The following is a 12,780-nucleotide window of genomic DNA, read 5'->3' on the forward strand; positions in this document are numbered from 1 at the left end:
AAACCACTGAGTTGTACACTTTAAGATGATGAATTTTATGGTAGGTGAATTATACCTCAATAAAGCTATTATAAAATAAAAAATAAAACTGGAAGGAGGCCTTTTTAAGAAGCATCAGTATATATTTCCATCAAAATATTTTGAGCTCTTAAAGAGTCATAGACATCTGGCAGATTGGTACATTGTAAAAAAAATACAAAATTGGGGTGTCCTGACTTAAATTTGAATCCTAGCTATACTACTTACTGGATACTTGATCTTGAACAATTTAGCCATTCTGAGTTCATTGGCTGTAAATGAAAATTATGATATTAAATTTCAATAAAGTAGGGGAAATTATATGTAAATTTATAAAGGATTCTACAAATGTTAGATTGTTGCTATTGTGGTGTGATAAGCCATGTCTATATTTGAGATTAATTTCACCACAAAGCATTATACACTAACACCTCTGTGTTTTGATAGGGTTCCCCAGTGGTTAGGTGGTCATGATTCCTCCACATTCACCTCCTTCAGACAAAATGATCCTGGACAAATGTCTTAAACGTTTCGTCTTCCAGCTTTCTCATTTGAAAAATCAGTATTTTCACCACTGTCTTGCCATTCTCAGGGTCTTGAGGGTCAGGTAGGGAAAGAATGGGATGCGGGAGCAGAAGAGTTGGTCCTTGGGTTAAATGTCATTCCACTCACTTGTTTGATGAGAGTTTACAGAAGACCTAGTGTGTGCCAGGCCACAGGCTGCAGATATAGGGGCGAGTCAGAGACCATGCCCACAGATCCCTGCCTAAGGAGAAAACAGACTTCAATTTGATAATCATCACACAAGTAAGCATAACATATCTGGAAGAGGAGATTCAGAGATAACACATCCCAGAAGATTTCCCTAAGGGGTGACAATGAACTGAGATGTGAAGGACCAGGTGCCTGGTGGAGAAGTAGCCCAAGGGCTGTGTGGGCTGGATGGGGCTCTCCGGAGGGCTTGTCTCCACCTCTCCAACCTGTGGGATCTGGGCAGGTCATTCCAGCTACCCAGATCTGCTTCTTTATCTGTGAAGACTCTTTCTGAGCTTATATGAGCTAGCAGTACATAACTGTATTATAAGCTACGCAGAGAGCAAGCTAGGTACCACCAGGTTCCAAGGACTATTACTGAAACTGACACCAGCTAGAAACTCACTTGAACCCTGAAATGTGGTACATTCTGCAGAGGCATGGCTTTCTGACTTGTCAGAGGTCAGCAATATAGGAGTCGATGTAACAAGATCCAAATGCCTTCTTCAACAAGTTTACAGATCTCAGACAACCACCAGTCATCAGTCACACCCAGGGGCCTCGGTCTTTTGGAAAGGAGTGGGTGGGTGTCTCCTGGGCCCAATTCAAGGTCTTTCCATGGCACCAGTCCGTCCTTTCGTGGATGGGCTTGGCTACGGTGGCAGCAGCACCATTTCCTGGGGGAGTCTACATAGGATGACAAATGTCCTGATTTCCCTCAAATAAAGGGATTCCCAGGTTGCAGAACTTCCAGTACTAAAACCAGGATGGTCCTGGACAAACCTGAACGGTTGGTCAACTGGGTCCAAGGCTACTCTCTGCAAAGGCACACATCCCAGCTGAGCCAAGCTATGGCTGCCCTTTACCCAGGAGGCTCCATCGGGAGAGCCAAGGGGCTCAGAGCATGGGCTTTGCTAACTCGAGACTTGGGTTCAGTTTTCCTTGCCGCAGTACCTTTCCTATAAGGATGAAAGGTGACAAGGATCACACAGCACTCCACACAGTGCTTGGCACATGGTCCTTGTTTATATACTCTCTGTTGAGTGACTGAATGAATAGATCTCTGTTCCCACTTCGACTAGGTGGGGAATGCCTCAAATGTGAATTTCTCTTCCTAGCAGCCGGAATCTGCTGAGCTGCTGATACTCAGTGTTAAGATACTATTTTGTGCTGAAACTTTTATAAAGATGATAACCCTGCTGTCTCTTGTAGTTTGGGATTTGCACACTTCCCCCTCTCTGTTGAACATCTGTATTGTAACAGTATATTATGAAAACCTCACCTGGTGTATTGTAAGCACAATCCCAAGGAAATTAGTGTTAAATATTGTGATCTTCTTTTCAAGATAGAAAGGCTGGGCCCGTTACACAGAACTAGAGGTATGTTTCCATGGGGAAGGAAAAAAATGCATAGTGTAATGCAATATTAAAAATGTCGCCCAGCTGAGCATTCCATGTAGGGGCTTGTGTAGAGTTTTAATCTCTTCACCTGTTGGTGTTAAGAGAAAAGAGAGATAGAGGGAGGGCAGGAGGGAGGCAGGGAGGGAGAGGAAGGGCTTATGTGAACAGGGAAATCACAAGCAAAGAGGAGGGGGAAAATTTAAATGATCCCAGACCGAACTGTTTTGCTGTTAATACAGAAATACAGTGCAAGACACATTTAATGGGCTCTATTTTTTATTATACTATGCTGAATAATTAAGTTTGAGGCTAAGTGTCACATGGATTTATCTTTTAATTAAAAAAGCATGGTTCACGCATATTTGAGTGGTAGTCCAAATAAATGCAATATAGAAATTTATGTTTGTTTATCTAGGTGTTAATTACCTAGAGATTGTTCTGGATTACTTCTTTTTATAAAGTGTCATAGGCTTGTGTCAGAACGAATAAAGCTTGCCCATGGAACCTTATCAATTTGCTAACGATAGTGCTGGTTTGACCTGAGGTGGGGGGGCAGAGGAAAACTTTGGGGATTGTTATGTACACACACGCCCCCATTCAAAACCACACCAAATAAAACAGTCGTTTTAGAAAATATTTCTAAGACATAAAGGCACAAATATATCTTCGTTGTTTTACAGCCTCTTGTCCACAGCTATTTATAAAACATGTGATTATTTATGCATTGGGTTATGAGAAGTTCGGCTAGGAGAGGCCGTGAAGGCGGCTCCATCAATCCAGTTACCTGAACCCCGGAGAGGTGGAGGGAGGGTTTCTCAGTAGAAATGGGGCCGGACAGGAAGTTGGCTGCTGTGATTTGTCTGAAATATGTCAGCCTCACTGCCTCTCCCAGAAAGGGCAGACAGGGAGAAAGAGGGATAGCAAAGTGGAGGGTAGAGGTCACGTTTTTTTAGAAACAAGGATGCACATTGGGAAAGCAAAAAGCAGAAGCCCCCACAAACTGCTCCTCATACCTGGGGTCAGTGCCTGACTGTATCTTTGTTTACAAAATGATTTTTGGTGGCAGGTCCGCTGGAATGGCTTGGTCAAAAGGTTCAACTTCAAAGAAACAGGCTTTGCAAGGGCAGGAAGAATTCCAAACCGGTCTGGGGATGTCTAAGTAGGGCGCGCTCCTTTGTTCTGCAGGTTTGTTTGCCTTGGTTTTCTGAGTCGCCCGGCCTCTTCCCACTGCGCATCACGCCTCCATTTCTGACTATCAGATCTCCAGAAAATCAACAAAAGTAACTGCGGGTCCCGTCCCCTGGCTTGGTGGATCGCTCTCCCCGGATGCAGGGAGAACAGGAGGAGAGACTGAGAACTGGGACGGGCACTCAATTGTGATTCTCTCCCGTCCAAGCTAGCAGGGGAGCGTCAAGAACCCCCAAACAGCAAACCAGCCCAACATGTAAGCTCTCCGCTGCGAAGGGTTTCATTTTCAGGTTTTCCTCCCGCCTGGAGACCTGGCGGACTGATGGGGCGGGTCACTTGGCAGCGCGCCTGAAGAGGGGCGTCCGGGGCGGGGGCGGCCGGCAACAAGGGGGCGCGGCGCCAAACGGTGGCGCCCGGGCCCCCCCGAGTCTCCGCGGGGCGGGGACGGGGGCGGGGGCGGGTTTTTTTGGCTCACACCCCGGAACCGGCCTCTGACCCAGCCCCTTGCCCTAAGGTATCAAAGGAGCCTTAGCCTAAGGAGAAGCGCCCCCGCCCCGGCCGCCCCAGGCTTGGTCCCCAGGGCTCCTCTTTTGGCGAGGAGGCGACAAACGCTCCAAGGGGACTCGCTGTGGCCTCTGGCCCCAAGGAGGGAGCGCGAGTCCTCAGGCGCCAGCTGATCATCCCATAACGGTGGACAGAAATTAATGCCGCATATTTTAAAAATTATTGACACTTGAACTCTGATTTCCTCCCAAATTGCTGCTCACTTCCTCCCCAGAATCGTTGTTACCAGAATTTGGGGCCCAGGAGCACTGCAGGGTGGAGCGGGGGTGTTGCTCGGAGGAGCGGGTCACCCATTTGTGCCAGATGCTGGGGACCCAGCAGAGGACAGGCAAGGAGGATCCTGCCCTGGCTTTCCACTCCACCCTCTCAGTGATTTGTGGGAAAGTGGAGGGTGGGAATCCTTTTAGATCTGTGGTCAGAGAAGGTCCTTAGCATTGAGCTTTCTTTGAGTGAGGACTTGCTGGCTTCCAGCTTGCCCACCAGAGCCTTATTCAAAAAAAGGGCCCTGAATTGGGAGAATCCAGCAGTGAGGTGTTTGAGGGCCCAGATTTCAGAGGCTGTAAAAGAAGGGGCATGAAGGGCTTTGGGGTGGAGGGCATTAGTTTGGAATGACATGGAGGATCCGTGTGCCCAAGAATATCAACTTCCTTTTTAAAAATTAAAAAAAAAAAAATTGAGGTGAAATTCACATACATAAAATTAACTGTTTTAAAGTGTATGGTTTAGTAGTATTTAGTGAGTACACTCACAATGTTGCACGACCATTGGCTCTATGAGTTCCCAAACATATTTATTACCCGAAAGAAAACCGCACACCCGCTAATCAATAACTTTCTATGCTCCCTTCCCCATCCTCCAGCAATACGCAGTCTCCATGGGTTTACCAATTCTGGATATTTCATATAAGTGGAATCATGCAATATGTGAACTTTTGTGTTTGACACATTTCACTTAGGGCTTCCTGGTGGCTCAGACGGTAAAGAATCTGGCAGCAATGCAGGAGAATCAAGTTTAATCCCAGGGTCAGGGAGATCCCCTGCAGGAAGTCATGGCAACCTATGCCAGTATTCTTGCCTGGAGAATTCCATGGACAGAGGAGCCTGGTGAGCTACAATCCATGGAGTTGCAAAGAGTATGAGTGACTAATACTTATTTCACTTAGCATAATATTTTCAAAGTTCATCCACATGGTAGTATGTAACAGTATGTTATTCCTTTCAATGACTGAATAAACTTGTATGATTATACCACATTTTGTTTCTCTGTTCACCCATTGATGGACATTTGGGTTATTTTCACCTCTTGGCTATATCACATGCTACTGCTATGAACTTTCACGTATAAGTATTTGGGTATCTGGTTTCCATGATTTGGGGCATATACTTAGGAGTGGTATTGCTGGATCATTGAGAAAGTCTGTGTTTACATTTTGAGGAATCACCAAACTCTATCCCCTTTTAAATTCAACAAATCAGATCATTCTCAGCTACACTGTTTAGAATGGCTTCCTCTTACATTACAATACATTTCATATTCCTTACCATGGCCTTTGAGGCCCTACATTATCTTACCTTATCAATCTCTCTAACTTCATCCTCCATCTCTCCCTCAGTTACCTTCCTTCTCTAGTCAAAATGGTTTTTTGCGCTTCAGGCCTGCCAAACCTGTTCCTGCCCCAGGCTCTTTGCACTTGTTTTCTCTTGCCCTTTCCAAGCTGGACACCTTCCCTTTCTTAGGTTGTAACTCAGATGTCACTCAGGGAAGCTTTCTGTCATCACACCCATATGTTCCCAGCCTCTGTGCCACACCACAGTTCATCATCTTATTTCTGTCTTCTTTGTGGCAGTAATAAATTACTCCCTAGAAATACCTTGTTTACCTCTTGGTTTACACAATGATAGTCTGCTTTTCTTAGTGGAATGTAAATTTCATGAGATGAGAGACCCATCAGAGCCCTGGTACAAGTAGCCCCTAGTACAGAGTAAGACCTCAAATAAATGATTATTGAATAAATAAGGATTCCCAGCCTGATTACCTTTGATAATAATCCCTGGAGTGTTGTTGGAAATTTTGTTAACTTTAAAAAAGTTCTTTCAGCAATCTCCAGAAATGAGGCCCCAAACTAAGAAGAATATTGACTAAACTCAATGACAGACCAGTGGTACCCTTGAGAACTTGAGTATGGTCCTTCTTACTTGTAGTGTGGGTATGTGTCTGTGGGTGGGCAGAGGAGTGGGCAGCCCATTGCATTGATAAAACTGGTCTGATACCCCCAGGCATTTGGGTTCATATGAGACCAGCTGCCCAAGCTCTTTAGAAGGATGCATAGCTGCCAAGTGGGTAGCTGCAATCAGAAACTTGGTTCCAAGCCTGTGTCTGCTAAACTGGGCCCATGTCTTTGTACCTCTGAGCCTCAGTTTCCTTATCCGTTAAAGAGGCTGCTAACATGTGCCGTAACGTGTACTGATAGGAGAGTTGGACCATAAAGAAGGCTGAGCACTGAAGAATTAATGCTTTCAAACTGTGGTACTGGAGAAGGCTCTTGAGAGTCCCTTGGACTGCAAAAAGATCAAATCAGTCAATTATAAAAGAAATCAACCCTGAATATTCATTGGAAGGACTGATGCTGATGCTGAAACTCCAATACTTTGGCCACCTGATGTCACAAGCTGACTCGCTGGAAAAGATCCTGATGCTAGGAAAGATTGAAGGCAAAAGGAGAAGGGGCATCAGAGAATGAGGTGGTTAGATAGCATCACTGACTCAAGTGACATGAATTCGAACAAACTCTGGGAGATAGTGAAGGACAGGGGAGCCTGGTGTGCTATAGTCTATGAGGGCGCAAAGAGTCGGGACAGAACTCAATGACTGAACAACAACAAAACATGTGCTGTGCAGACTTACTGGGAGCCACACGAGAACATGGGGAAGTGCTGTGCAAACGGAAATGCTGCACACATCAGTTGTTACCATAGCTGCTGATATGAAAAATATGTGTGCCCTGCCCATGCCAAGGTGTGGGCAGGGAGGACAGAGCCCGGCAACCTGGTCAGCAGCTGCTGCGGCCATCCAAGCTCCCTCTCCCACCCTGTCGACCCCGGCCACACTCATGTCTGTGACCCTGGGGTCAGCGCCTCCTCTTAATGCCTTTCCATTTCTCAGTTTGCTGACTGGGGTGATTTTCGGTGAGGTCCACATAAATACTTCAAAAATAATTCACGATGAAGAGGAATGCTTCTGGAATGGATGATGGCACGACGAATTAAACGCTTTATAGGGCTGAGCGTAAATTATTTTAATGCATGTAATAGATCCGCCCAGGGAGACTTGAGCCCTCCAGGTCATGCCTCTGTGCCCCCAGGGCACAGAGGGTGGTGGGAGCAGGTGGCTGGGAGCCTGCTCTGCTGGGGCGTGAATCATCTCCCTCTCCAAAGACTTATTTTGCCAGCACTTAGGTCCCCTCAACCTGAGGAAAGGATGGGGAGGCCTCACGTCTGGCCGGGTGGAGCCCGGAGCCAGTGAGCGGGCAGTTGTTAGCAATGACAACAGCCTGACCTGCACCTCGCCTTCCATTCATTGTCTGCTCCTCCTGAAGAGGGTGAGGTATGGTGGTGTGCAATATGAAACCAGAGAGTTCAAATATTTTGTCTCCCGTGACAGTTTTGAGTTGCAGGACGAACGTTTCAGTTCAGGCCATCACCAGCAACATTTTACATTTAGACTCACTGCATGTCAGTAGAGAGAGGAAGACTTCTTGGAGGTGATTGTGTCCAACACACCCATTCAAGAAACAAGAAAGCTGAGAGCTCAGAGAGATGCAGAATTTTGTGCCCCAGACATAGAAAATAAACACACCGTTGTATTCAAGGGCTGCCTAAGCAATATTTATAGAGCGATATCTAGAGATTGTTGTTGTGGTTTTGTAATTACTGGAATAGGTTTGTAATCCCAGAGGAAAGGATTCATTGATTCCAAAATGTGTTACCATGTCCGTTTATGGCCAGGCAAAGCATGGTAACAGTCCTTTATGTGGACCAGTTGTCTCACATCTGGGGAGAAGCTTGTATTCACTCAGTGTTCAATGATCATGTCACATATGAGTTCTCAGACATTTGTTGGGCATTGACCATTCTACTAAGAGCCAGACAGGCTCAGCTGCTCTCAAGAAACTCACAACTGAATTTGAAGGAGGAAACAGACAGAACAGGCTCCATCTTGAAAGCAGGACTTCATCTTGGGCCGGACTGTGGACTTTTGAGCTATATGCCCAGTATCTATGGAAACGACATATCAACTGGAAAACCAGACCCCTCACCCACCCCAGTGGAAGAGCCCTAGGGCTCGTACCTAGACTCTCCGTCACCTAAAAGAATACCCTGATTATCTGTGTAACCAAATAGAATCATAAATTCTATTATGCTTATTGGGGTATGACCACAGGCCTATTGATAATTGTCCACTGTTAACTACCTAGGCTTAAAGCATACGAATCACGGGTTAACTTTGATTGTATCTTTCTTTTCCTTTGTTCAGACTAGTTTCAGAGAATTTGGGGAGGGGGGTTTGCTCATGTACACTTAGGGCATATAAGGTTTTCACAAAAACTGGTCAGGGTCCTTGGCTAAGTGGAGACTCTGCCTTGGGCCTGCCGGTGTAATAACTGCACTCCACTATCTGCATTGTCCTTTTGAGTGAGTTTGTTTCCTGGAATGCATGGCTACAACCTTACAAAGAAAGCAGATCAGGAAAGCTGCTATAACATATGCCTTGCACTTGTCTGAGTCCTGGGACAAGTCTCCTTCCACAGATAGCTTCTTGATGACCTGTTCATCTGTGTCTGAAACTCCACCCTCAGTGATTCAGTCATGCATATCAAAGTTGATGTGACTGAAAATAAGAACAGTGGGAACAGAGAATTAGAGAAAGCAACCACTTCCAGGGGGATCATTAGGAAGTGAGGTGATGGGCCTAAAATGAGGAATAAGATTTGAATATGAGGGACTGAGAGAGAGTCGGGGAGGAGGTTCTAGGAGGAAGGGTCAAGATGCCCCAAAGCAGAGATCCAAAGGTTCTGGTGGGTTCTGCAACTTCAAACAGGCCAGGAAGATCACAGCCAAGAAGAGGAAGGGTTGAAGGATGAGGTGTCTCTAAGCAGGTATGCATAAGACGGGTCCATTGTGTTTTCCTAACAGTCCTCACTGTCATGTAGATCAGGACGGGAATGACAGAATCTGCTGCTGAAGTTAGGCTGGCTGGTAAGGAAATAAATCATGCTGTACCCCAGGAGGACTTACAAATGAAGATGAGAATTGCAGCCCACAGGAGGAGTCTTCTGAGGCAGTTGATGATTACTGTCCACAATGGCAAAAACTGAGTATCTCAGGACTTCCATGGGGATCCAATGGTTAAGCCTCTACCTTCCAATGCACGGGCATGGGCTTGATCCCTGGTCAGGAAACTAAGATCCCACAAGCCTCGTGGTGTGGAATAACAATTGGTTGCGAGAAAACTTGAATACCTCTAGGTGAAAAAAATCAGCAACAACTGATCATACCGTGCGCCACAAACAAAGACGAACTCAAAATGAGTCCTAGACCTGAATGCAAAACTTAAAAAGGATTTAAAAATCTTAAAAATACTGAATATCTCACCTCTGCCATTAAGCCTTTCCTCTCTGTGTCTACACACACACACACACAGTCTCTCAGTCACATCTGACTCTTTGCAACCCCATGGACTGTAGCTCGGCAGGCTCTTCTGTCCATGGAATTCTCCAGGCAAGAATACTGGAGTGGGTTGCCATTCCCTTCTCCAGGGGATCTTCCCAACCCAGGGATCGAACCTGGGTCTCCTGCATTATAGGCAGATTCTTAACTGTCTAAGCCACTAGGGAAGCCCTTCCCTATCCAATTCTGGGATAATTATCTCTCTCTGTGCTCCCGAAGCACATAGTTCTACACAAGAGTTCAGAACTTACTGCGGTTTGTCATAGCAAGTTCCGTTTGCTTCCACCTAGACTGGACTCAGTCATAGCCCAGACAGTGGCCTGGGCTGGTTCATTTCAGGGTCAATGGTGACCCATGATGGAAGCTTCATGTATGCTTCCTGGTTCCACCTATGTAAATGACCCAAGTTTAAAATCCAGACTTCCTGAATGTTGGTTCAACATAACCACACCTTCTCCCATTTTAGGTTTCTGGAAAGAAACTACTCAAACAATCAAAATTACAGTTGGTTTGAAATGGCAAGCTGTTACCAAGGCTGTCGCCCCAGAATCCTACTCCTACCTCTCTTCGACTAGAAACCAATAACTCTTATCTATGTTTAGGGAGGAAGCTGCAAAGAGAAAACACAAGAACTGGTTAGAAATAAGTAAGCCCACGATGGCAGAAGATTTGACTTCCAATAGACCTTGCGCCTCATTATATGCTCATTGTAATATATTAGCATATACTAAATGGTACACCCATGGGTGCCACGATGGCTGACGATTGCTAGAAAAGCCTATCACAAGGCCTGGAAAGGAGGGCTGCATCAGTTCTGGGTCCAAACCACACCCCTATTCTTGGATTACTCATGAATAGTCCTCCCACTCTTTCTGATTCCCTCACTTTAATTCCATTCTCCTATATATTTGGTGTCTCCACCTGAATTAGGTTGAGAAGTTGATATGTGTACTCGGTTTCCCTCCATTTTTTCGCCACTGAATAAAGCTTGTGTGTGTGTGCCTGTGCGTGTGCACGTGTGCTCAATCATGTCTGATGCTTTGCAACTCCAGGGACTCTTTGCAAGCCAGCCAGGCTCCAATTCTCTATCCATGGAATTTTCCATCCAAGAATACTAGAGTGGTTTTCCATTTCCTTCTCCAACAGATCTCCCCGACTCAGGGATCGGACCTGCATCTCCTACACTGGCAGGCAGGTTCTTTACCAGCTGAGCTACCCGCGAAACCTTGAATAAAGCTTATGCTGTTCCATTCTCAGCACTGGTTTCATTTTTGGCTGTACCAGTCAGATGGGGAAAAGAACCTTCCTGGTGGAGGCGAGGTCCATTCCCAGGCTAGGACCCTGGAGGTAGTCTGCTCTATCAATCAGAGCCAGAATGGTATACCCCTCAGAGCCTTAACACAGTGCCTGGCATCGGTGTGCATCCAGTCGAGTTCTACAAAATAAGCGCTTTGGAGCCATAGGTCATGTTAATTCCTGGCCCAGGTCCCCTTGGCTCATGCTCTGCAGCTGCAGTGCAGGGAGCAATCCCAGCCTCTGACCGCTTCCTGCATAAAGAGTCATAGGAATGTGCCCAGCTGCAGGTAGGCCTGAAAGCGCTAGGGATTTAATGCCTCTAAGAAACAACCCTCAGTCAATGGGAGAGGGGAATCAGGGAATGAAAACCAGCAACTGGGTTCTCCACAGTCCTCTGAGGGCCCTCTGTGGGACCGAGTCCCAGCGGCCTGCAGCAGCAGCCTGCCCATCACTGGCCCGTCACTGCACTGGTACTGGCTTTCCCCCTTCCTCATTTTAAGCTTCCACTCCTCAAGTATGTTGGAATTCTCTTAATGAACTACTCACACCCATGTTCTTGTCTCACCAAGAATCTGCTTTTTAAGGGAACTCAAAACAAGGCAGGAGCTACATAAATAAATGTATAAATGTTGAAAGAAGGAAGGAATATAAATGAACAAATGACTGAGTAAAATGATGGAGAGATGGAGGAATCTGAGAGCAAACCGTGCCCATTCCACCTCCTTCCCTGGGCTGGTCTGAGACGGAGAGGATGGAGGGAAGGCCTTGCAGGTCCTCCTGAAGTACAGGCTCTGGTGGACTGTCTCTGCGGACTTGTCGCTGCACTGCCACGAGGTGCCAGGAGGCCTCTGCATCCAGCAGGGGCACCCGAGTGGGAGACTGGCTAGGACCACGGCTTCTAGTACATTCTTCTCTGTGGCGGGGCTCCGAACCCTTCCACCTGGAGTTCAGGGGAACTCCAGCCACGATGCTGGAGGCGGTCACCTTGGAGAAGGAAAGCTGTGCTCCGTGCCACAGAAGACCTCGGTGATCTGTGTTGGCAGCCGAGTCTTATAAAAATAACATAAAGGCCCGGATCACTGGGTAAGGGGTGCGGGGAGATGGAGGAGGGGGGAGTGGGTTGAGGATCCTGCCGCACCTCTCCCAGATGGCGCCTGCCCACCCCCACCCATCCTGACACGAGGGGGACAGGAACGCATCACGTACCTGAAGGCGGAAACAGAAGGCTCCACCGAAGATTGGACTCAGAAAGCCAGACGCTGCGCAACAACCAGGCTTCTCCGGGTACCGGCTGTGAGCGCTGCTAAGAATAGAGCCAGGCGGACCGAAACTCTGCGCAAGAGCCTCGGGAACGCTGGAAGCTCTTACGGTGGAGCTCCACTCTCTCTTCACGGGCTGGGCTGTGCGGTGGCCTCAGAGTGCCTCTGCCCCCCAACCTTCCTGCAGCAGAACAGTCCTTCTCTAGAGCGAAAGGTCCAGCATTTGGAGCAGGGAAATGACCTTCCAGCCGGCGGCGGCGGGCTGGTCACTTTGTAGTCACTGCGATTCCAGTTGCTGTGTATGCACTGAGCGTCTATTGTGTGCATCATCTGTGCAGTGGCGCTGGGGCGCGGGGGGGGGGGGGGGGTCACTCGGGAGAGAGAGGACACCCCCGCCCTTGGAGAGTTTGGAGTCTCCTTGGAGAGCCAAACCCCCTGATCCCCTGCAGGGCAGGGAAAAGAAGTTGCCAAGGAGGCGGAGGAGGGAACCCAGCGGAGGTCACCTGGAAGGGAGTGAGGAGGGATGCTGCCAGACTCAGGCCGGTGGCCGGAGGAGTCGGACAGGGAGACGCTGCA

Source organism: Capricornis sumatraensis, chromosome 20 (genome assembly GCF_032405125.1).
Source record: "Capricornis sumatraensis isolate serow.1 chromosome 20, serow.2, whole genome shotgun sequence".
Taxonomy (NCBI): Eukaryota; Metazoa; Chordata; class Mammalia; order Artiodactyla; family Bovidae; genus Capricornis; species Capricornis sumatraensis.